Below are 25,087 nucleotides of genomic sequence, written 5' to 3'. Positions count from 1 at the left end.
ACTCTTAATGCTATTTTAATGTAGTTGTTTTGTGTGTGAATAATATGCTCTTTTTGCCAAACCTCAAGCCCTGGAACTAAGATCTCATAAAAATGCCTAGAGTCCAAAGCTAATAGCTGTTATTCAGCTGTTATGGGGTAAGGCCGAAAAAGTTTCAGATTGATGTTATTCTCACTAAGGCAGCGGTGATACGAAACTACTGAGGGGGGCCCCAAGGCTCCAGATGCCCGGGGTGTAAGAAGCGCGATGTCCCATCAGGATGTCCCAGTCGCTTTCCCTCCACAGCCCCTGTAACAGCTTCCGCCTTCATGATCCTCAGCTCAGTGAATAGCCTCACCTCCCACCCAAGCTGAAAGTCCTGGAAGTCACCTTTGACACCTGCCCCCCAACCTCTGTCACCCACCATACACATCTGATCGTCGCCAACATTCATTCGACAAGTATTTATGAAGGGCCTGTTGCACGCCTGGCGTTCTGCCGGGGGGGATGATGAAGTGGCGCCTGCTTGTAGGATAGAGGATAGGGTCACGGTTAAGAGTGTGGACTCTGAAGCCAGAGGTCACGGGCTGGTGCTGCCACCATTAGCTCTGTGACCTTTGACAAGGTCTTTTTGTCTCCCTGTGTAAAATGGGGATAATAATAGCGTCTGCTTCATGGTTACTTTTTGATGCCTACATGAATTATAATTTCTAATGCACTCAGTGCCTGGCACATGGTAAATTCCATGTGAGTATTTGAAAAATAAAATGACAGAAGAGAGCTTGGTATCAAGCCTTCACACAAACAAGTGAAGTGGCAGGTGGGAGAGGGTGGAGGCCCTGTGAGATCCCAGGAGCCTGGGCTGGGATGTGAAGGACGAGTGGGCATCAAAACGTCCATCTCCTGCCACTGTCCTCGTTCAAGCTACAGTCACCTCTCTCCTGGACCACAGAAATGTCCCTCTAAGTGGTCTTCTTTCCTGTTCCCCTCCTCGCCAGACAGCAGCCAGTGGGGTGTTTCTCAATCTTGAGTCTGATTGTGTCGTTTCCTAAATGGCATTCTTCAGTGGCTCCCAAGTTCCCTCAGGTCTATATGCAAGTATCCTCAGGGGGCTTACAAGGCCCTGCATCATTTTCTTTCCACCATTGTCTTGGTCCTCCTTTTCCTCGTCTCTTTAACCCCCAGGAAACACCCTCACACGCTATACTTCAACCCTGCGGAATTTCTTTTAGTTCTCTCTGTAGGCCACAGTCCTTCTCCCCTCTGGACCTTGGCTCTTTTAGTCACATCCACCTGGCATATCTCTCTGCTCTGCCCCACCTTTCCCTGGTGAGCTCCTGTCATCCTCCAGACCTCAGCCTCAGCCTCACCTCCTCGGGGGCTGCCTTCCCCAGGCTCCTAAGCTAGGTTGGAGCTCCTCCTGTGATTTCCCGTGGCCCCTCCTAGGGCCCTATTGCAGTGTTGATCACTTTATCTATTGATCACTTTATTGTGTAATTTTTCCCTTTACTCTCTGTATTCCTGCCAAGCTCTGGGAGCGTAGAAACTGCCTTCTTGTTCAAGCGTATCCCCTGAATTCAGCACAGTGCCGGGCACATGGTAGGCTCACAATGCATGTTATAGGTTGAACTTATGTCCTCCCCCAAATTCATATGTTGATGTTCTCACAATGTGACCTCCAGTACCTCAGAATGTGACCTTACTTGGAGATGGTATTGTTGCAGATGTAATTAGTTAAAATGATTGGAGTTAAAATATTGAAGAAGGGTGAGCCCCTAATCCAATCTGACTGGTGTCCTTAAAAAAAAAAAAACATGTGAAGGGAAAGACACGCATAGAGGGAAAACAATGTGAAGATAATCCAGGGAGAAGACATTCATCTACAAGCCAAGGAAGGCGGCCTGGAGCAGATCCCTCCCTCACAGCCCTTGGAAGGAACTACTCCTGCCGAAACCTTGATCTCCGGCTTCTAGGCTTCAGAACTGTGAGACAATAAATGCCTTACCGAAGCCACCCAGCGTGCGGTATTTTGTTATGGCAACCCTAGAAAACGAAGGCAACATATTTCTTCACAGACTGGGTTTCCAGCTCCTTTAAATGTGCTCCTACAAGCAAAGACTTCGCGTGTGCACAAATATCCCCTAAACAACTCGGTATTCCACAAATAGATGGATCCACAAGAATGGCAGGCCCAGGTGGCTGTTAGTCATCACAGCACACAGCCAATTTCAGCGTCGAACGACCCCCTCTCCCTGGGTATTCCAAGATCTTCACCCGAGTGGGCAGGGGAGGTGCCCCACTTGGCAAACTCCCACAGCGGGGGGCATGGGAGCTGACGGGCAGGCAGGTGCTTGTTTTCCTTTCCAGCCAGGAGAAGCAGCTGAGAAGGAACCAGGCAGAGCAAAGCACAGGGAAGCAGAGAAATAAGAGTAGGCGTGTGGAGCCAGAGCTGTGCTCATTCTGGACTCCAGAACCACGCCACTGTCAGGGCAAAGCTGTGCATAAGCCAAAATGTCAGGGAGGAATTTTCCCCCTTTATAAAGAAAGTTCTCCTTCTCCATTTGATTGCAGCCTCTAATAAGCAATTCTTTCAAATTTCTTCTGACTTAAGAAGTTCAGAGTATGTTGAGCTAAAGAAACACCAGGATCGTAATTACGGTTATTATAGGGAGTTGTTGTATGCCCATCACCACAGCATCTGGCTGTAATCACATGCTTAATGGAATGCAAGATGATCCATTGCTCATAATGGGCACTTTCTGAGCCAGGCAGCCACCAAGCGCCCACCCTCCCACTTGGAGGCCCAACAGAACAGATGTTTGTGGAAAGAGAGGATGCTTGTGCCTGTCTGGAGGGCCAGCGACCTCAGGGCAGTGCTCAGGGAGAGTCATTCCATAACAAGGTCTTGGAACTCATACGGTTCTGACCAGTCAGCAAGGGCAAGAAGCAGGCTCTTCCCTTACTCTGGGTAGCAAGAAGGGGTTGGGGGGGATTGTGATGCTCACCTCTGATCACAATGAGTCTCACAGATGGTGAAGTGTGAGTATGGGATGTAGACCCATAGTTGCTCCTGGTAACCCTGAGCTCCTGTCCCCATTCTTTAGCAACTGGGATGCCCCAACACACTGAAAAGGCAGAATGACAATCCCTCTAGTCAAACAATTCCTGAGGTATAATTGTCTTAGTCTGCCCTGGCTGCCATAAAAAAACAACAACAGCACTTATTTCTCAGGGTTCTAGAGGTTGGGAAGTCTGAGATCAAGGTGCTGGCAGATTCATTTCTTGATAAGTGCTCTCTTCCCTGGCTTGCAAATGGCCACCTTTGCCTTCTCGCTATATCATCACATGGAGGAGAGAGGAGGCTCTGGTGAGTCTTCTTATAAGGGCACTAATCCCATCATTGGGGCTCCACCCTCATGACTTCATCTAAACCTCATTACCTTCCCAATGCCCCACCTCCTAATCTCCTAATGCCATCACATTAGGGGTTAGGGATTCAACATATGAATTTTGGGGGGGACAAATGTTCTGTCTGTGACAATAATTACACTTGCTCTCTCTTCTCCCTTTCTCTCTCTCTCTTGTTTGTGTGTGTGTGTGTGTGTGTGTGCGCCCCCCATTTCTTCCTTCACACCTCAATTTTGAGAGCCAAGAAACCAAAAGTCATATGTCCCTGATCTGGCCTCAACCCTACAGATACGGCCCCTGACTGCTTTTAGTCTCACCCTGACTCCTTTTGGTCTCACCATGCCCCAGGCTACCAGATGCCTCATGCTGGCTTTACCAGGTTTGACTACAGTGGAGTATTAGCTCATGTCTATAGGAGTCCCTTTAGACCGGTGCTATTAGAAACCCCAAGGCCACTTGATTGTACTGTGCCACACATTCCAGGTCTATTTTATTAACTTCCCCAAACATAAAACCCTATGGTCATCTAGCCTCTCTGGTATCATCATGCTTGATCTCTATGCTGCTTCTTTTTAATTGTAGTTTTCTGTGGCTGTCTTGCCTCTGTGGTTCCAATGCAAATAAACTTTCCTGTATCCTTAACCAATTCCATATCCAAGAATCTTCTGCATGCCCTAACAGGCATCTCAAACTCAACACTGCCAACGATGAACTTCTAGTACCCTTTTGCCCACCCTATCCCTGTAAACAAATGTCTCTGCCATTGATTAGTTCAGTTGGTGATACCACCACCCATCCAGCTGACTATCCTTCTCCCTCACCCTACATCTTACCTAACAAATCCTACAGTGTTTACTCTCAAAATACTGCATATGTCAGACTAGAAGACACGAGCATTTAAAATAGAGCCCCCTGGATTTTCAACTGGGAGATAATCTTCTCTCAGACTCAGCCATTTTTGAGGGGGGCAAATTTAATTGACAGTCAAATGTCTATATTTAAATTATTAATTTAGCTACACGTGTATATTTAAAATAGCACTTAAGCTATAAATATATTAATTATAGAAATCAACATCCTCACTCATGTTTTCTGAAAGAGTTTGATTCAAACTCCTCACGCGCAATTTTGACACCAGGGTTTCTTTCCTCACTGGAGCGTAGAATTAAGATGGTTTTCTAGAGCAAATCATGGTCAATTCTGTGTTGTTTGAGACACAGCATTTTAGAATCCAAATGTGATCCTGTCTCTGGAAACAGTTCCTAAAGTCACAAGAACCCATCAAACAGCTGGGGTTTTTTCAACTGTGTATTGTAATCCTCACTATGTAATCACTTAATATATTCATTTAAAAGTAATCTTTCAAACACTTGTTTATAACACCACGCAACACTTGTATTGTGAGGTCATAATCCCAGGAAAAATTACTGCAGTTCGATTAATTGCCTTTGCCTTTTTTTTTACTGAATCGGTCAGGAGGCCTCTCTAACACCTCAAACCAGCACTGATTCAAGCCATTTCAGGCCAGTGTGCCTTCTCCAAACATAGGGCGACCATATGCCCTGTTAGCCAGGGGCAGTCCTGGTTTAGCATGTTGTCCCTGTGTAGTTATCAATAGGACCATCTCAAAAGTGTCCCAGTTTGATCATTAATCATATCATCAAGTACCGGTTTGTTGTTCCAACTAAGGTAATTGAAAGAACTCCCTAATAAGGATTTATAAAAATTCACACATAAAGTTTGTTTATCTTCTCCATAGGTTTATATGGGGATGGGGAAGCACTTTGTCTAATATTTGGGCATAAGCGGTGTTTCTTATCAACTCTCACAGGAGCTTCCCAGGTGGTTTCTCTGCTTCCAGCGAGTTCCCCCTCAGTCCAGCTTGTACTGTGCTGTCTCTCCCCTGCTTATGACCCTTCAATGGCTCCCCATTGACTACAGGATTATAGTCAAGCTCCTACCGTGGCTTACAGCACCCTCATTTTCTGGATTCCCTTTTGCTTCCTAAAACTCATTTCCTGCTTTTCCCTATGTGACAGACTGAATCATACCCTCCCAAATATGTTCACATCCTAATCCCTGGAACCTGTCCATATTATGTTATGAAAAGGGACTTTGCAGCTATGATTAAATTAAATCTTGAGATGGGGAGATTATCCTAAAATTACCTGGGTGGATCTGATCTACTTACAGTGGTCCTTATGAGAGGGAGGCAAGAAGGTCAACGAGGAAGTAAGGAAAAGGGAGGACAGGCAGAATCACAGGGAAGGGCGATATGATGACAGAAGCAGAGATTGGAGTCATTCACTTTGAAGATGGACAAAGAAGGAGCCAAAAGCCAAGGAATGCAGACTGACAGCAGACGATGAAAAAGGACAAGGGCAAGGGAGCAGGTTCTCTCCTAGAGCTTCCAGAAGGGATCAGCCCTGCCGACACCTAGACATTAGCCCTGTGAAACTGAATTTGGATTTCTGACCTCCAAAGCTGTAAAGAGAACAAATTTATGTTGTTTTAAGCCACTGTGTTTGTGGCAGTGGGTCGCAGCAGCCATAGGAAACACTATATTCTACTTGGTGCTTTACATTCCAGCAACTTCTGTCTGTCTGATGCTCACCACCCACACCACGCTCTTTCCTGCCCCTGCTAGTTTGCTGCCATCCCTCCTGCCTGGAATACCCTCTCCCTCCCACCCATGTTTCTTTCTCACTCCAGCGCCCATTTGCTTGGCCAAACCGTGTTTACTCATATGACAGTGAGGGTGTCCCCATCACTGACCTCTGCACCTACACCCACCTAGGTGGGGTGAGCGCTCTTCCTCTGGCTCCCACGATTCATTCACATTCCTCTAGCATTCATTTTTCCATAGTTCCCTAAAATTATATATCTGATTGTCATCTCCAACACTTCCAAGAAGGGAGCGTGTCATTTGTTTTTCTATCTCCATATTCAGTAGGTGCTCAATAATTGTTTGTTGAATAATTTAAAAAAAGAATTTAAAGAACTTAATTAACAAATATTTCTTATAAGAAACACTGGGTTATCCTTTGCCCATTTCCAAGTGATTTGAGGAAGAGCCACCTATGTTCAATATTCTATTAGGTATCATCCTAGAAGAAATTGTGATTGCTGCCAATTGGAGAAATTCTAGGAATCAAAATGGAAGAGTTCCAGGTCTCTTTCATCCCTCAGAGAGGGCTTTCTGGAATCTTGGCCCAGGGACAGATGTTTAGTGGATCAGAGAAAGCTTTCCCCTCAGATGAACTTGTTCATCAAGGTCCAGAGGCCCAGGCTCTAAGCTCCATTGGGTAATGGGGGCCTCAGTTCAAATGGCTGTGTGCCAGAAATGTGTCCTCCCACACTTTAGCCCAGGGGGACTGTGCTTCTTTTTAAACAGGTCTTTCTGTCTCTACACCTTTGCTCACTCGTTTTCCTCCTCTTGGAATGCTCTTCTCCCTCCCTTTCCATGTTTCCATATTTCAACCTACTCGTTCATTGAAGTTCAGCTTCTAAAACGATCCCAACTCCTAGTTGGCCACTTCACAGTTCAGATGAGAGAATATAAATAATTCAGTCCAATCCATCGCTACCAAAAAAGCTGAAGATCAAGTTTCTCCAAGACGGAGCCAACAACATCTTTCTCTACCAAGGAGAGCACATTTTCAGAGGAACGCAAGCATATCTTTCGAATGGTGGTGAAATCTGCCATATAGGCCTCTGAGCATCCTCTTGTGTATATTCTGTGGCCCATTATGGTAATTTCCTCTCCTCTTTACCTTTCTCGTAACTGGGTGATTATACGGCAGATCCCTGGGTACTATAATTTGCATTGCAATATGAGGCTTCATTTGATGCTTGCAAATTATGGGCCCAGGGCTGAAGCTCTGATGTGGGACCTGCTTCCCCATAAGTCAGAAGAAGTTACATGTACATGAGTGCATTGGAATAAAGAACCTTTTCTCATAATCACAATTTAATATTTAAAAATAAAATTTCAGTTACAGAAAAATAGTAGGATCAGGCCCACCATAAAAGGAACAGGAGAACTGAAATGAAGTGCTCTCATAAAAGTTTCATAAAATACAACCACACACATATTACACACTTGGGAGAAATGCCATAAAATTTCTACACATGAAGAGGCAATATTCCCTTGATCTCTTTTCCTGTTCAACAAGGATTTGTTCTGAATTCTGAAATCCCTACAGGTGAGTGTTCACAGGCATTGCAGCATTTCAGAGGAAAAAAGTTACAATCACTGAGTTGGGAAGATGGGAAAAGAGAAATGAGCTCCATCCAGGGAAATCACAGGGTATTGGTAGGACAATGATTTTCATATAGATGTGTTCTTCCTAATTCAGGTTTTTACAAGAATAAGTCGTTTCAGGAGAATTCAACAACAAGAAAACATGGAGAAAGAAAATACGGTGTGTTGAGGAAGTTTCCTCAAGGTGAGAAGACCTGAGTTCCAGTCTCATTTCACCCTCTAACCCTTTATACAAGACCTTAGTTTCTTCTTCTATTTGTCATGGAGGTTGAATGAGGTTATTTTCAAGGTTCCTTCTACTGTAATATTTTAGTTCTTCTAGTGGAATATTCTAGTTCTGTCACCCAGTGCTCACTGGTGTGTGAGGACTAGTTTAGTGAGGGTCAAAGTCTATAGCCACTGAGGCAAAATCTTTACCTGGAGAATATTTTCCCAGCATTTATCTACATGAAGAACTTAGTGAGACACCAGATCTAGAACCTGGTAATTGGCCCCTGTCTGTTTTGTTGGTCTGAGAAAAATGCATCCTATTCTGCCCCAAAAATCTTCCATGGAGAGTTAATTTCTCTATAGAAGACGTGTGTGTGTGTGTGTGTGTGTGTGTGTGTGTGTGAGAGAGAGAGAGACAGAGAGAGAGACAGAGACAGAGACAGAGAAGAGAGAGATAGATGGTTATGCTCTGAGAAGCACAATGTTAAAAGGATACATGCACCCCAATATTCACTGCAGCGCTGTTTACAATAGCCAAGGCACGGAGGCAACCTAAATGTCCATCAGCAGAGGAATGGATAAAGAGATGTGGTGTATACCCAGTGGAATAGTACTCAGCCATTGAAAAGAATGAAATAATGCCATTTGCAGCAACATGGATGGGCCTGGAGATTATCATAGTAAGTGAAGTAAGTCAAACAAAGAAAGACAAATATCATATGATATCGCTTATATGCGAAACCAAAAAAAAATCATACAAATGAACTTATTTACAAAACAGAAACAGACTCACAGACTTAGAGAACGAATTTATGGTTACCAGTGGGAAGGGTAGAGGGGCAGGGATAGCTTGGGAGTTTAGGATTGACTTGTACTCACTGCTATATTTTAAATGGATAACCAACAAGGACCTACTGTATAGCACAGGGAACTCTGCTCAATATTCTGTAATAACCTAAATGGGAGAAGAATTTGAAAAACAGCACATATACATATACAAATATATGTATAACTGAATCACTTTGCTGTACACCTGAAACTAACACAACATTAATCAACTATATTCCAATATAAAATAAAATTTTTTAAAAAGAGTGGAAAAAATATTTCATGGAATTCACAAAACCGTGGGTGGAGAAGTGAGGCAGTCCTGAGCCAGAGTCTGTGAGCAGAAAAATAGTAGCTTTAATTGTAAATAACACTCAAATTATACTCTCTTCTCTGCTTTAGCTATAGGTCTGTGTTTTAATGAAATTTATATGGAATAAAGCAATTTCAGGCTCTAAGAAATTCATTAAATGAAATTATTTATTTATTTAAAAATTATATATGATAAATCCTCCCATTTTCAATTGAGGTCTACTTATTTCAAAAATAGCCAACATAATAAGTTATGACACAAATTCCAAGGCAGCTGCCCTATAACAAAATGGCACAGAGGTTCTCTTGAATTTCATTATTATGAAATTTGACCCATTTGGAGTTCTACATAAAATAAACTGGTGGAAACAATCTACAATGACAATTCTGAACTGAAATCTTCTTTTTCTAGTCATTTGACCTATTTGGAGGCAGCATGGTAGAAGGCAAAAAGTTCAAGTTTCAGAGTCAGGCAATTCTGGGCTCAAACCCTGGCATTGCCACTTCTGTGTGAACTTGGGTGAGTTCTGCCATCTGTCTCTACTTCAGGGTCCTCATCTATCAAATAGAGATAATATCTTAGGGAATGGCTGTGAAAATTAGAGATAATATATTTAAGTACACAGTGACTAGCATTTGATAGGAGCTCAGTAACAGTAGCTACTCTTATTCCATTTAATGGACCTGGCCTGTTACACCACTCCCAGCTACAGTGTGCACGCAGGATGAGAAAGCACCAGTACATCCTGGAAGTGGACAGGAGAGCAGGCTTGCTGCTCACTGAGGTAAAGGGTCCTGGAGGAAGCCCTGTTAATACAAACATAGGTGAAAACTACTCTCTGGCACTCACACCCTGATTTTCCATTGTCATGGTGACAGGGACACCTGGGCTCCCTCACTCCTCTTCTAGCCACACCGTCATTGTAAATGCCTCCGTCCCCCATAACTTTTTGAACCCTCATTGGAAAGTCTAATGAATGGCCCCTTTTGAGGGAAGTTCTTACCTGCATGAGATGGGAAGCTGGGCTGTGGGTGTCCAGGATCGCTTTAAGCAACACACAAAATTTACAGAGAGCCCAGTCTGGAAGAAGTGCTAATAAAATATGCCATTGAAAAAGCCCTGGCAGCTAAAAAGAGGAGCTGTCACTCTCCAGCTCAGACACGCTCCAACAGCTTCACGTCATTAAAAAAATACAACACAACACAGCAGAAGAAACAAACAGAGGGAGAAATGAAAATGCCTCAGTAAAATCTACGCGGTCCAACAGGATCTAGCCCCTGTCATGATATTTCCTACCGTTCTCTCCTCACTCTGCTTTGGCTACACCGGTTCTGCTTCAGGCTTCACACGCCGTAATTCTGGATCTTTGCATGGCTCACTCCCTCGCTACCTTCAGGCATCTGTTCAAGGAGGCCTTCCTGGGCAGCTCTGGGTAATAGAGTCCCCATCCTCCCACCCCCTTCCTGCTTCTCTGTCTCTAACTTCTTTCCATTCCCCCGTCGCTACCTCCTGTTCTGCTGCTGCTTCTTTGCACTTACCACTACTGGAAATTTATTTATTTACTTTTTCTTATTTTCTCTTGTCTTTCCTACCCACTAGAATTTAAATGTCATGAGAGTGAGGGATTTGTGTGTCTTGTTCGTCGCTGCATCTCAAGTGCTTACAACCGTGCCTGGCATGTAGCAGGTACTCAATCAATATTTGCTACACGAGTGAATAAATAAACAGAGGAGCAAGAGAAGCAAGAGACTGGATTTTCTCTCATACCAGGTCATGACTTTCCAACTCTAGGAGGCTGCAAATATTTTCCAAGTGCAATTAGAATTGGAGTTCTAGTGAATTTCCATTTTCAGTCTACGCAAGGACATTACTACTTAAACCAGTGTGTTTTTAGAAGTGATACAGTATTACATTCAGTAGTAGTATGTTTTCTTCTAATTCAGGTTACTCTAGTTTTAAAGCAAGTGTATCTTCAGGTTGGTGGTAAAATCACCACCATTACGTTAACTTCTCTTTACCTTTTTCATAACGGGTGAATCTTAAAACTGCAGAGGAACTTGGGTTGTCTACCACAATAAAACCAGCAGCGCTGTTAATAAGGGATATTTAAGCCCAAGACTGTAAGCTCAAGGAGGTCAGGAACCTTGTCTGTTTTTCTAAGTGTTTTATACACAGCACATAGCACCGTGCTTGGCACATAATTTGTTGAGAAACTTAACATATGTGATTAAGTAAATAGACGTAACTCTTATTTTTCTTGGTTACTCTAGCATTGTAGACAGCTAATGAGACTATTGTTTCCTTAACCTTTGCATCTAAGTACCCACCTAGTAAAGTTATTAAGGCATTGATTCCTCATTATCTTCTCTCCTTCCCCTGATGGAATGGGTTCTCAGTCTCCCTGGTAGTGATTAAATTTTTCCTGCAGTCTTGGTGCTTGGTGGCTTTGTTCAGTGGATGTTTCTTCTACAACTACCTCTGTTTGTGTCTTTGTCCCCATCTGCTGCTACTTCGTGTTTGATGTTTCACTCTAATCTCCACAAGGACCTCTGAAGATGGGGGATGGTTATGTCTCAACTCATGGACTAAGCTTTCTCAGCCCAACCTTGGATGACACTGCTTCTCAGTAACCTGAGATCTTTGTCTAGTATCTTATATGTAGTCTGAACCTTCAATGTGACAGCACTCCTTTGAGGACTCAGAGTAACTTACCCAAGACTATACCAGAAGATGAATGAAGGCACCACATGACTCATCCTGACTTCACTGAGTATCCCCCAAAACTCACGTCATTTGATTCTCTCCCACCTTAGGGTGATTTCACTATTCCCCCACCTGGGACATCCTTATCTTACCCATAGGTGTTGGGCAAACTTATTCTCCCATCCTGGTCTTAAAAGTTCTCTTTAACATCTGTTCTTAATTCCCTAAAGGCAGTCATGTAAATAAAACCACTATAGTTCTGGAGTTAGAGGCAGGTGCAGATTAATCCCTACTTAGATTTTTGTTATGAACTCTACTTCGTTGACCAATATCCAAATAGGAAAAAGTCAAAATGGGGAACTTTATTACAATTCTAATAATTCTTTTCCAAACCTAACTCAATATTTACTTATTTAAAAATACTTTCAGGTTCTCCTCTCCTTAAAGGAGTAACAAGCCAAAGTAAATTTAGCTTTATAGTTATTTGTTTTATATATCATCAAAACTCTGAAATTCAATGAGGTACCTTGATCTTTCCTTTATTTAATGTTTTCACTATTTAGAATAAGAGTTCAATGACTTCCTGAATGATATTCCACAGTAATCATATTCCTGAACTCACCCGCCTCTCTGAGGGTGGGTATTGCCATCACCGCTTCAAAAAGTCAATCTCAGCTAAGGACATCTCTCTATCTACCAGCAGACACCCATTCATCAGCGGAAGACCCAAGTTTTTTATAGAAAATGGGCTTTTAACTCATCTTTTTATTATGTAGGACCAAATAGAAAATTTTATTATTAACATATAAGCTAAATTTTTTTCCACCCCAGGATAAACAATGGACTTCATGGGAAAAAATAGAGCATATGGGCCCTAAAATGTTTTAATAGGAAAATGTTTGCTTATTTAGTACCTACTATGTGCCAGAGAGTGTAAGTATTGTTGATTCGAAGACCATTAGCTATGTTCTATGCCCTTAAGGAGTGCAGAGTCTAGTAAAATAGACAGAATTAGTTATGTTAGGGTTAAAGGAATAATTTCCTATTGAATATAATCGATTTATTTCGGACCTCTAATGGGACTGGGAGGATGGAAGGGCCTCCTTGCTTGCTCTGGTCTGTGGGAGGAATGAGACATCCTTGAGGGAGATGGATCAGACACTGAGAATCAAGAGAGGACATTTCCCTACCCATGCTTCCTCCCTCCCTCCCTCCCTTCCTCCCTCCCTTGCTTCTTTCCTTCCTTCCTCACAAAAGCCCTCCTCTGCCCTCTGCCAACTCCTTCTTCCCATCTCCCCACCAATGTCTATTCTTCATTTCCTTTCTCAAGCCAGTGGTTTAAGGGAGGGAAGACTCTTCTTTGGATCTTTTGTCCCCAAATGAAAAAAATAATGCCCAAGTCTCTCAGCTGCTTTAAGGTATTTGGTTTCAAAAACATTTTTACAACAGCCCTTCCAAGGACCACTCACCTGTCTGCCAAAGGTAAGTAATGCTCTGGAGTCAAGATCCCCTTCTTTGTCACAGGAGGGGAGGAGATTGTTTTTCACACACTTGGAGGGCTGCCAGTACGTTTGTTGAGTTTATTGCAAGCCTGTTTTAGGGTGTTGTTGGCTCATTAAACTCAGTTTCTTAATGTACAAGAAACTTGATAAGATCTGATAAGACCATCTGGACTATACTAGGGGCAGTGCTAGCTATTTATACCTCCAAATTACCTACACTTTGAAATAAAATGGCCAGTTTCACTCTAATTAAGTCATATCTCCACCAGGAAATAGGCAAAAAAATTTCTTAGTAGTTTCCTGATCTCCTTTTGCACTGTTTGACTTGAAACATGGTAGTCTCAGATTTTTATATCATATATTTATACAAAGTAACTTAAGATTATAACTGATATTTATGTTAATAAAATCAACTATTGATATATACTGATTTCCTGGTTTGAGCCATTAGTACATTCTAAATACATTATTGTCATTTTATACACATCATTTTCATTTCAAACTACAACCATGCAAGACAGGCAGTATTATTATTATTTATCAAATGAGAAAAACTGAGCATCAGAAAAGTTAAGTATCTTTTCCAAAGCCATACAGCTAGTAAGTGGCAAAGCCAAGATTTAAGCATAGATGTGTATATTAACACTATCATATGTATATATTTACGTTTGTCAGTAAATTATATGATAAATCATCCTCATGTTTATTTTTTCAAGACTGGTTGTAATTAAAATACAATTTTTTCCTTTTCCATTTAAAAAGCTGGTTTTGGGGAGAGGAGAAGACAATTGCTAACAGATGTCAACAAACTTTTAGAACTGAGAAAGGAGTTTTTATTTGTCATAAAATGTGAACACTGAATATCTATTTAATTAATAACAATGTAATAAAACTAGATTAGGATGCTAGGAGATAGACAATGTCTGGAAGATTAGGGGCTGTAAGTGTAAGAGGCCTAATTCCTCATTGCCCAGAGTAGACAGTCAATAGAAAAAAAAATGTGAATATCAAGAAAAAAAGTTTGAACCTGTGTTAGAAACATGGAGATAAATATCTATCAGAAGACACAGGCAGAAGAGTCAAAAGCAGTCACTCATGTAGTAGGAGTTGAGAATGAGGAGGACTGGAGTCTGATAGTATACTTAACTTTTAAAATTAAAGATGAGGGCTTCCCTCGTGGTGCAGTGGTTGAGAGTCCGCCTGCCGATGCAGGGGACGTGGGTTCGTGCCCTGGTCCGGGAGGATCCCACATGCCGCGGAGCGGCTGAGCCCGTGAGCCATGGCCGCTGAGCCTGCGCGTCCGGAGCCTGTGCTCCGCAGCGGGAGAGGTCACAACAGTGAGAGGCCCGCGTACTGCAAAAAAAAAAAAAAAAAAAAATTAAAGATGAGTATTATCCTGATGCAAAATAAAATAAAACAAATGCATGCACATTGTAGATGACTTAGAAAATATAGATGAATACAGGAAGAACAAAGATCATCTCTGAATAATTTCTCCACCCACACTTAGCCATTAATATCTTATTGTGTTGTCCTTCAATAAAATTTTTTTTTTTTTTTTTGGCAGTACACGGGCCTCTCACTGTTGTGGCCTCTCCCGCTGCGGAGCACAGGCTCCGGACGCGCAGGCTCAGCGGCCATGGCCCACGGGCCCAGCCGCTCCGCGGCATGCGGGATCCCCCCAGACCGGGGCACGAACCCGCGTCCCCTGCATCGGCAGGCGGACTCTCAACCACTGCGCCACCAGGGAAGCCCCTTTCAATAAATATTTTTTGTTACAAACTAAATATATTTAAATATGTTCACACACATATTAAGAAGAATTGTGCATTTTAAGTACTTAATATTAGAGGTATTTTCTTATGTGATTAAAATTTTTTGCATAATATTCAGTTTTTTGAACATTATGTAATTAGCCATTTTACTGCTGTTGAACATTTAACTTTTAAAATGTATTACTTCATTTAGTCATTACAACAGCATTTTGAGTTACTTCTTATTATAATCCTCTCTTTTTTTTAAAAAAAAAAAGGACCTTGAAAAGGTTACATAACGTTATGTTGAAGTCCTAACCCTCAGTACCTCACAATGTGACTGTATTTGGAGATCAGGCCTTTAATGAGATAATTAAATGAAGATGAAGTCATTAGGGTAGGTTCTAGTCCAATATGACTGGTGTCCTTATAAAAGGAAATTAGGACACAAACAGGTGCAGAGAGAAAACCATGTGAAGACACAGGGAGAAGAATAATGGTCATCTACAAGGCCTCGAAAGAAACCAACTCTGATAACGCTTTGATCTTGGACCTCTAGCCTCCAGAGGTGGTGAGAAAATAAATTTCTGTTGGTTTAGCTAGCACCACCAGTCTGTGGTGCTTTATTTTGGTAGCCCTAGCAAACTAACACATGTACCTATGGTCATGTCACCAGAGAAGGCTAAGTCTGGGTTCAAAATACAGGTGTTTTGAATCCAGATTTCAGATCCCAAGCTCTTTTCCTCATACTCTGTACATGCGCGCACACACAACACACCTACATATAGACACACGTGCATTCGTCTTCCCTGGAAGTCACATTTCTATCTCACCGCACACAAATTGATGCTGCCGTCTTCTCCCTTTGCTTTTATTTCCATTCTTCTTTATATGTCTTCTTAAATGTTTCCACTTTCTCCTTCTACTTCTTTTCTTTCTGCTATTCTCTCCATGGAAATTCTCAGGCAGCTTCTTTTCACCATAAACATCTGTTTTGGAATAGCCACAGATCTTTTTATATCCTGACTTGTAGGTCTGTAACCATCTTACGTTCTGTTTCCTCAATTTATTTTTCAAGGCACATCTTGTTAAGAACATGATGTCACCCAGGGCTCTCAGGTATGAACTGGGATTGATAGAGCAACGAACTCCACAGTGTGATATAATTTGTGATATGAATTGAGATTTGATGTGATCAAAGAAAAACAAAGAATACAGTCGTTGGCTTGTGATATTTTTGATTTGCAACTACCATAGTTTAACCTAGTTTCTCCTTGTCATACTCTCAGGGCTTTATTTCCTCTCCCGTCCAAAATCCCACCTTCTTCTTCAGGATCCTATGATCAACAAAAATAAGCAACACTCTTTGTTTGGAGCAATTCTTGCCTTTATTTGAGCAGGTGCTAAATAATTACAGACACAGTTAGCATTTAAAGGGTGTGTTTCTTTTCAAGTCCTTAAAGCACATGTTCACATTGATGTTTCCGATGTAAAAACAAATTTCAAAGAGAAGAAACAAAGAGAACAATACAATTTGAAAATCTCAAACCTTGACTAGTCCTGGTAAATAGAAATGGGACAGGTGGTTTCACTCTCCTGAAATCAATATTTTATTCTCAAGAGAATGGAGGTCATTCTGGCTTAGAACCCCTCTAGAAATGTGAGGGTTTTGAGCACTTCTTTTTTTGCAGTGCAGATATGAGTTGTGTATATTCTCTGGGGAGTCACACAATTGGCAAGGCGTGCTGACATCCAGAGATTAGTTGTCGTGTCATGCATCTATTTTCCAGGCTCACAGATTTAAAATATCTTGACAATGACAGTAAGAGTTGATGATGTGAGTTGCTAGACACTGAAGTGTTTCTGGAGTTACTGTTTTTATGTCTTAGAATCTACTTTCTTGAAAGTCTTCAAAAATTTGATAGCATCTCATATTTCCCCACTTCTGCCTAAAGGCAGAGAGATGGATGTAAGTGGCCTCTCAAGACTCCTTGAGCCCTAATAGTCTACGTTTGCCACTTGTCCTGCAGGCCACCAGATGGTGTTAACCATTAACCACAGGAAGTTCTATGGCCCCTTGAAAATAGTAATTAATGAGAGGCATAGCTAAAGTTGTTAGGGGATCCGTTCACCTTTTTTTCCTCAGTTGCCTTAAATGTGTCAGAATCAAGTTGAAGGATGTCTATAATATCCACAGAATGGATCCACAAAAGCTCTAATTAAAGAGGATATCATTGTTCTCTCATCTCTTCAGTTGTACAATTTCTAGTGAAGGTAAGTCTGTGAAGAATCATTGATGTGATCTAAAGAGCTGTGATTGCAAGAACTTAAACCTCTTTAATCTCAAATTTGAGTAAAAAAACACCACCAAGTTAGGAGAGTGCAATTCTCCTTCTTTTAGCTGTGTAGATGAAACGTAATCCATTAGAGTTTTCCTTAGAACCCACCTGGATGCCCAGGAAGAGTAATGTGGAACGTCCAAAATGTGCATGGGTATATAAAATAATGAGCATGCTTTGATGCATTTCAGTTAAGTTAAATTTTTTCACTCCATGTATGTGAAAGTAAGTTTTGACCTCGAAAATATTCCTGGATTGTATTAGGACTGCTTTTTTTTTTTTTTTCTGATAAAGCTCTATCTTTTAAAAAATTGCAATTGTATAAAGATGCAGAGAATTGAAACTTGCATTGCAGGAAAATCTGAAGTTTCCTCCTTCTCTAAAGACATGGGAATAATAAAAATAGCCCCTGGAATCATTTCATTTAACTTCTGTTCATTCAGACATTCGATTGTGGTTGTGTTTACTTTGTTAGCGAATTATTTATGTTATCCTAATTTTATTTTCGCCTTTAGATTCCAAGTATTATATGAACAATTAAAAGCTTAAGGAAGTATTATTTATGAAATTTAAAGCAAACATCTCTCTTCTAACATTTTTTAATAAAGCACAACATTGTAATATTTTATTCTCCCGTTGCTCTATTTGCTGTCATTTTTATCCATGCGATTTCAAGTCCACACTGTGTGGGTAAAAGGTAATTCAACATTCTGGGATGTTCTCTTTGTATTCAACTTCATGTTAGAGTGCCTGGGGGGATACAGATGATGTCTAAAGCCCTCTAGTGCTTACCAATTGGCCAAAATTAATTTTATTCTCTATGTTTCTGGCTTGGATATATTGAGTTTCATTGGGCAAAAAAGTGCTGTTGGTAATACTCAGGGTTTTATATTTTCCCTTTTAGGCTGGTCCAATTGAGGAAACGGAATCCTCTAAAGTCATAAGTAGAGGTGCAAAAGCCTTCAGTTGCTTCTATGTTACTGAAATCTTGAGGTAAGATGCCATATATTCTAGCCTTTATGTTCTCTTAAACTCTTGTGTTTCAGGTGTGTCAAGCCTTGTCTTCTATATAACACTTCAACATTTGAGGTCAGAGCCTCCTGGTTCTTTTGCGTTCTTCTCTCTGAGTCCCTAATGGGTGTCCAAAAGTACTTAAGTGACATCAACTGTTAATGTTTGATGGCAATTACCATTGCCAAACAGTTTGGTATTACAGTCAGTAACATCGAGTCATCTTGACCATCTGTATTTCCCCAAAGCAGTTCCTAAAGCCCCAGTGATTTATTTTATGTGGTAAGGCAATTCATTCAGTTGTTCTTAAGCAATTCACTTTAATTTTCTTAATTCAAGTAGAACTCTATATTGGTCTTTTTTTCTCCGTGTTCACCATTCTTCCCAAACGTCTGTCTGTATCTTTGTATACTTCTGTATCTTTTCAAACTTCTGTATCCTAAACTTCTCTATCTTCCTGAACATCTGAACCTTTGACCTCCAGAGGGTGTTGCCTTCATTCCTCCAAAACAGTTGCTGGGTACTGTGTGCTCATTTGCCTGGAGTTCCTGACCACAGTGAAGCCACCTGTATTTGTTTTGGATGCCTAGCTGCCCAGACCTACATGTTCATTATATTTATTCCCACCTGAGTATACCTTGCAGTGGTTGGTGGGAATTGGGGGACCATGTTAACCCTCATGTATATTCAGTTAAGTCAGAGAAATCACTCCTGAACTTAGCCTAATCAAAAAGGGGAAATTATTGGAAAGACTCAGGGTAGCTCTCAGAGAGGAAGAACTGTGTAAACCAGGAGTCAGATTAGCTCCTGCAGCAACAGGTCTAGAATCAAGGGCTAGGTAACATCGCGTACCCTCTCCTTCCCACATTGTTTTCTCCATTTCCTTTCTACATCAGTTTAATTCTCTCCTCCGACATACAAGCTTTCAACCTGTAGTAAAAACATGTGGTAAAAATATGGCTGTTCCAGATTCATATCCTTCCAGTTGTATAAAATAAAAGGGAAGATCCTGTTTTTAAAAAGCTAAAACCAGGAGAGGGGAACTCTAATGGCTGAACTTGACTTAGCTGTTCAGCTGTGGACTAGTTACTAGAGTCAGAGCAATGGAGTACTATCATAGGCCCTGTCTTGGTCACATGCCCACTCTTACGGCCAGGGTAGGTGGGGCAGCCCTGTGATAGACAGACCCTGCCGGAACCACAAGGCGAGAGTGAGGAAGCAGCTCTTCCCCCAAACAGGGATTAATGTTGACTGTTATGGACTGAATTATGTCCTCCTCAGATTCATAATTTGAAGCTCTATCCCCTAATGTGACTGTATTTGGACATAGGGCCTTAAAAGAGGTAATAAAGGTAAATGAGACTGTAAGGGTGACCCTAATCCAATATGACTGGTGTCCTTAGTATAAGAGAGAGAGAGAAATGCCAGGAATGTGAGCACACAGGAAAAAGCCAGAAGGTGGTTATGGCAGTCCTAGAAGACTAATACACTGTCCTAGGTGAGCAAACAATATCTATGACGTGGTACCTACCACACCCAGCTCCATTTTGCTCTGAAATTATCTTACAAAAGAAAGTTAAGGGCTTAGGAAATTAGCCAACTAGCTTTATAAAGAGATGCTCGCAGATTGGATGGGGTTGTCACCTGACCCAAGGGCAGCCCACTCCTAGGCTGGCTGGGATCCCTGTGTGTGTACGTGTGGGGGGTGGAGAGGGGTTGGGCAAAAGTTATTAGCTAAGTCATTCAGATTAGCTCCTCCTAGGATGTGGGTCATGGAAGACTGGTTTATTCCTAGCAAGAAAACAGCAAAGACTCTTCTGAAGAGGCAGAATCGCCATGAGAGAGAAATGGAGAGTAACAACTTCCTCCCGTGACCTCAGATCGTGACAGCTTGCCATTGGGGGTGACCAACTTGTCCAAGTTTTCCTGGACTTCCCTGGTTTTGACTCTGAAAGTCCCATGTCCTGGTGGGTTTTCTAATTCCTTATGAAGTCAGCCTCTCTTCTTTTAACACTAAGAGTCCAATTATGATTACAACTGTTATAATTTTTTCTGACTGTTATCCTGGGGAAATAGATTTTTGTATTTAAAAAAACCAAAATAGTGTTCTCGGTGAGTGAGTGAACTCGATATCTAGCCCTGGAGAGGAGAGGCAAGGAGAGAGAGGACAGGATGTGAATGTGGGGGAGACCACTGAGGGAGTGGGAGTTGCTGATGTAGAGTGAGATATGATTAGGGAGAAGAAGTATAAAATGAAATTAAAGACCAAAATGAGCTCTTTGAATATCGCCCCAGCGTTCAGTGCCTGTGGGTAAACATGGGGGCTAGTTTGCCGTAGCTGTAGACCTGTGGGTACAGAATGGCCATTTGCCTCTCTTTCCCCTTGATTCGCCTTTACTTGATTCAAAAGGAAATTCAGGTTAAATAAAATCATCTTCTACATATGGCCACATAAAATTTCTTTTATCACCCTGTGTTTCTGTTTTGTTAAACTTTTCATCTTTAAAAGATGTCTATAGTTGTTACACTTATTTTTAAAAAATCTACCTCTTAACTCTTCAGTCTAGCTTCTCCCTTCACACCTCTGAAATCATCTTGTCCGTCTTTATGATGACTTCCTAATTACTAATTTGTATGGCTCCTTCTCCAACTGATCGTCCTTTCGTCATCCTTTCTAAGATTTCACACTGCTATTTTCACACTTTTGAAACTCGCTCTTCCTGTGGCTACTGAGATCCAACAACTTTCTTACGGGCCTCTCTCTATATGCCTTTGCTGACTCCTTTTTTTCCTGTTTCCTGTAAATATTGACACTGCCAAGGGCCTTCTTGATCTTTTTTTTTTTTTTTTTTGCGGTACGCGGGCCTCTCACTGTTGTGGCCTCTCCCGTTGCGGAGCACAGGCTCCGGACGCGCAGGCTCAGCGGCCATGGCTCACGGGCCCAGCTGCTCCGCGGCATGTGGGATCTTCCCGGACCGGAGCACGAACCCGTGTCTCCTGCATCGGCAGGCGGACTCTCAACCACTGCGCCACCAGGGAAGCCCAAGACTGTGTACTTTTTGATGATAGGAACCATATCTTTTCTCTTTTTATCATCAACATCTAACCCAGTGTCTGGCACATGGTAAGTGCCCAGTGATTAAACTATCTCTGCTTCCACCTTTGCACCCCATCTCTATTAGTTTCTTATTGCTGCTATAACAAATTAGCACAAGCTTAGTGGCTTCAAACAAAATAAATTTATGATCTCACATTTCTGGAGATGAGAAATGTAAAATGTGTTGGAAGAGGCTGAATTCCTTTTAGAGGTTCTAGGAAAGAATCCATTTCCTTGCCCTTTCCAGCTTCTGAGCTGCCTGAATGTCTTGGCTCATGGCCCACTTCCATCTTCAAAGCCAGCCATGACAGACAAGTCTTTGACATTGTCTCACTCTTGACTCTGACTCTCCTGTCTCCCTTTTTCACTTATAATAAGGATCCTTGTGGTTACATTGGGCCCACCCAGACAATCCAGGATAATCTCCCTATTTCTCCCCAACTGATTCTCCACCTTAATTCCCTTTTGCCATGTGACATAGCATATTCAAAAGTTCCAGGGATTAGGACACGGACATTATTCTGCTTGCCACACCCTACTGTATATTTACTGCTGTTCTTCTAATTTTTATTTATTTATTTATAAATTTAGTTATTTTATTTTTGGCTGTGTTGGGTCTTCGTTGCTGCATGTGGGCTTTTCTCTAGTTGCGGTGAGTGGGGGCTACCCTTCGCTGTGGTGCGTGGGCTTCTCATTGTGGTGGCTTCTCTTTTTTTTTAATTAATTAAATTAATTTATTTTAACATCTTTATTGGAGTATAATTGCTTTACAATGGTGTGTTAGTTTCTGCTTTATAACGAAGTGAATCAGCTTTACATATACATATATCCCCATATCCCCTCCCTCTTGCATCTCCCTTCCACCCTCCCTATCCCACCCCTCTTGGTGGTCACAAAGCTCTGAGCTGATCTCCCTGTGCTATGTAGCTGCTTCCCACTAGCTATCTATTTTACATTTGGTAGTGTATATATGTCCATGGCGGTGGCTTCTCTTGTTGTGGAACACAGGCTCTAGGCATGCAGGCTTCAGTAGTTGTGGCATGTGGGCTCAGTAGTTGTGGCTCGCGGGCTCTAGAGCGCAGGCTCAGTAGTTGTGGCTCACGGGCTTAGTTGTTCCGCGGCATATGGGATCTTCCTGGACGAGGGCTTGAACCCATGTCCCCTGCATTGGTAGGCGGATTCTTAACCACTGTGCCTCCAGAAAAGCCCCTACTGCTGTTCTTTATAATTTTCTGTCTTACCCATGTCAGCCAGGATGAGAGTAGGATATGTTGTTGTTGTTCACCGTTGTACATCCGGTTCTTAGAAAAGTGCCTGGCACATAGAGAACTTTCAATAAATATTTAGTGAATGAAATCAATGGATGCATGCATGCATGCATGCATGCATGCATGAAGCACTCTTGCTCTATCCAGGGCTGGAGGGTGTTTATGAGGTGAAGGAAAATGGAAGACCAGTGTTAAGTAGAGTGCCTGGATTTATCACAAATCTATTTATTTATTTATTTATTTATGGCCTTGCCACATGTCCTGTGGGTTATTAATTCCAGAACCAGGGATTCAACTCAGGCCACCGCAGTGAAAGCACTGAGTCCTAACCACTGGACCACCAGGGAATTCCCACAAATCTATTTTTTTAATGCAAGGAATTCTCTCATCTTTATCATTAAATGAAGAGGCTCATAACAGCCTCTAAGGACAGTTCCTAAGTCAACATGACAAGTTTTTCAGGGAGTTATAAGAATTTGCTTTAAAAATACTTCAGGAGATGAGAGTGTCCTGCAGCAGGCAGAGTGGGGGCCCAGGCTCCCACAAACTGACTCTGTGAACTTCAGAGCCAAGACAGTAGAGGAGCGTGTCTTAAGATAGATATATATGTATAGTTTTGGCTGTGCCATGCTGCATGTGGGATCTTATTTCCCTGACCAGGGATTGAACCTGCAGTGGAAGGGAGGCGTCTTAACCACTGGACCTCCAAGGAATTCCCAAGATTGGTATATTTTAAATGCTCCCTCATTAATTTTTTGTGGAGAGGGCCATGGAGCTGACTAAGACAGTTTATCTATGTATGGTACACACATGCACACAACTAACAATCTCGAATGCCAAGACATTCCTCCTCCACCACTCATCTTCCTTATTTGACTCCCAGACCCCTGGCAGTTAGATCTCCAGGCCAGAGTTTGAAAGAGAAATCTCAGGGCATCTAATCAATCAAAGAAAAAAGACCTACAGATGGCGAAATTGGAGAGCATCAAGCTGTCCAGATAAGTCCTCTAATGGGAAGCTGTGGGTTGACAACCCCTCCCACCTTCTTAGGGACACAGATTGATTTTTTAACATCTCTCTCTTAAACGTGAATGGACAACAAAAAACTGTCTTGCTTCTGGGGAAAGCTCTGAAATGAAACAGAGACACCCAAATAAAAAAGCAGCAAATGCAGCATGTAGTCAACAAAAACTATATAGAAAGGAATAATATATTTAAAACGCTATCAATAGCCTCAAGAAATAAGAGAAGAGATTGCATCCAGAAAATAAAAAAAATAGGACGCTATAAAATAGAAACATTCAGGAAACATAAAAAGAGTTTTTGGGAATTAAAAACATGTTAGCAGTTGAAAAGCTCAATTGAAGGGTTGGAAGATAAAATAAGGAAATTCTGAAGAAAGTAGAGCAAACAAAAAGGCAAAGAGATAAATGATTAGAGGAAAGATTGATGAATTAGAGGACCGGTCCAGACTGTCTAACATCTGAATAACAGGATTTCCAGACACAAAGAACAGAGAAAAATGAAGGGAATAAATTACCAATAAATAATTCACAGTATTTTCTAGGCCTGAAAAACATCAGTTTCTTGATTAAAAGGGATTTGAAAGGGATCCCTGCCGAGCACTATAAAAGAAAAAGATGCAGTCCAAGGCACATCATCATAGAATTTAGGGATACTGAGGATGAAAAGAAGACTCTACAAACGCAGAATCTCTGATATGCTTCAGACACTTACAGGGTATCAGGAGTCAGAATGGTTTTGGACTTCTCAAAGCAACGCTGAGACTAAACGACAGTAGAGCTAGAAGATGGTAGAATTCTGAAGGAAAATTCTTTCTGACCCAGAATTCTCTGCTGACTCAAGCTCTTCACTCAAGTGTGAAGATAAAATAAAATTTCTGCTTGCAGACACACAAGGTCTCAAAACATTTCCACTTATCATTTCTTAGGAAGCTAGTAGAAGATACGGCAAGTACAAAATGGGAGCAAACCAAGAAAAAAGAACCATGGGGTATGATAGAAGAAATAGAAGATAGAGTGCTGAAGGACTGGGGGGACCCTCAGTTCACTGGGCAAGGGTACTCAGCAGCCAGTGTGACTCGGGAGACCAGAAGGTTAGGGTGGCCATCACTGTGACACCTTAATCCATTGTCTGTATGTTTAACCTGACAATGCCGGAGCGCACCGGCCCAGATTCTAGTTTGCATTTGGCTTGTCTGAGCCATGTGCTGATGAGTTTTTTCTCCTCTTTCCATGCTCTGCTGCTGGATCAGCTGAGGATTATCTTTCCTACACTTTGGGTTACTCCAGGTGCTACAGATTGGCCATGGTAGAAGCAGAGAGAACAGAATGGACCCAGCATCTGGTATACACTAGACCCCTGCCAGATGCTCTGAGTACGACTGACCT

The 25,087-nt window shown here is 41.8% G+C and overlaps 1 protein-coding gene across 2 annotated transcripts in view; it reads left to right on the top strand.

Moving 5' to 3' along the window:
- The window catches only part of ADAT2 (adenosine deaminase tRNA specific 2), a 117,252-nt gene that overhangs the window by 64,563 nt on the left and 27,602 nt on the right, over nt 1-25,087 (top strand). Inside the window, exons 8-9 of one of the 2 annotated variants that reach the window (XR_002642629.2) lie at nt 7,746-7,835; nt 8,381-25,087. The exon at nt 8,381-25,087 is cut by the window's right edge and continues 27,602 nt beyond it. The gene's annotated coding sequence lies outside the window, so the exon portion shown is untranslated. Of the gene's footprint in view, nt 1-7,745 lie in introns of both variants that reach the window. The other variant, XR_002642630.2, reaches the window with a different exon arrangement.

Source organism: Delphinapterus leucas, chromosome 12 (genome assembly GCF_059928025.1).
Source record: "Delphinapterus leucas isolate spDelLeu-1000000601 "Yukka" chromosome 12, BTC_Dleu_Yukka2, whole genome shotgun sequence".
In the NCBI taxonomy this organism is placed as follows: Eukaryota; Metazoa; Chordata; class Mammalia; order Artiodactyla; family Monodontidae; genus Delphinapterus; species Delphinapterus leucas.
This window is presented reverse-complemented; position numbering and strand designations above follow the sequence as displayed.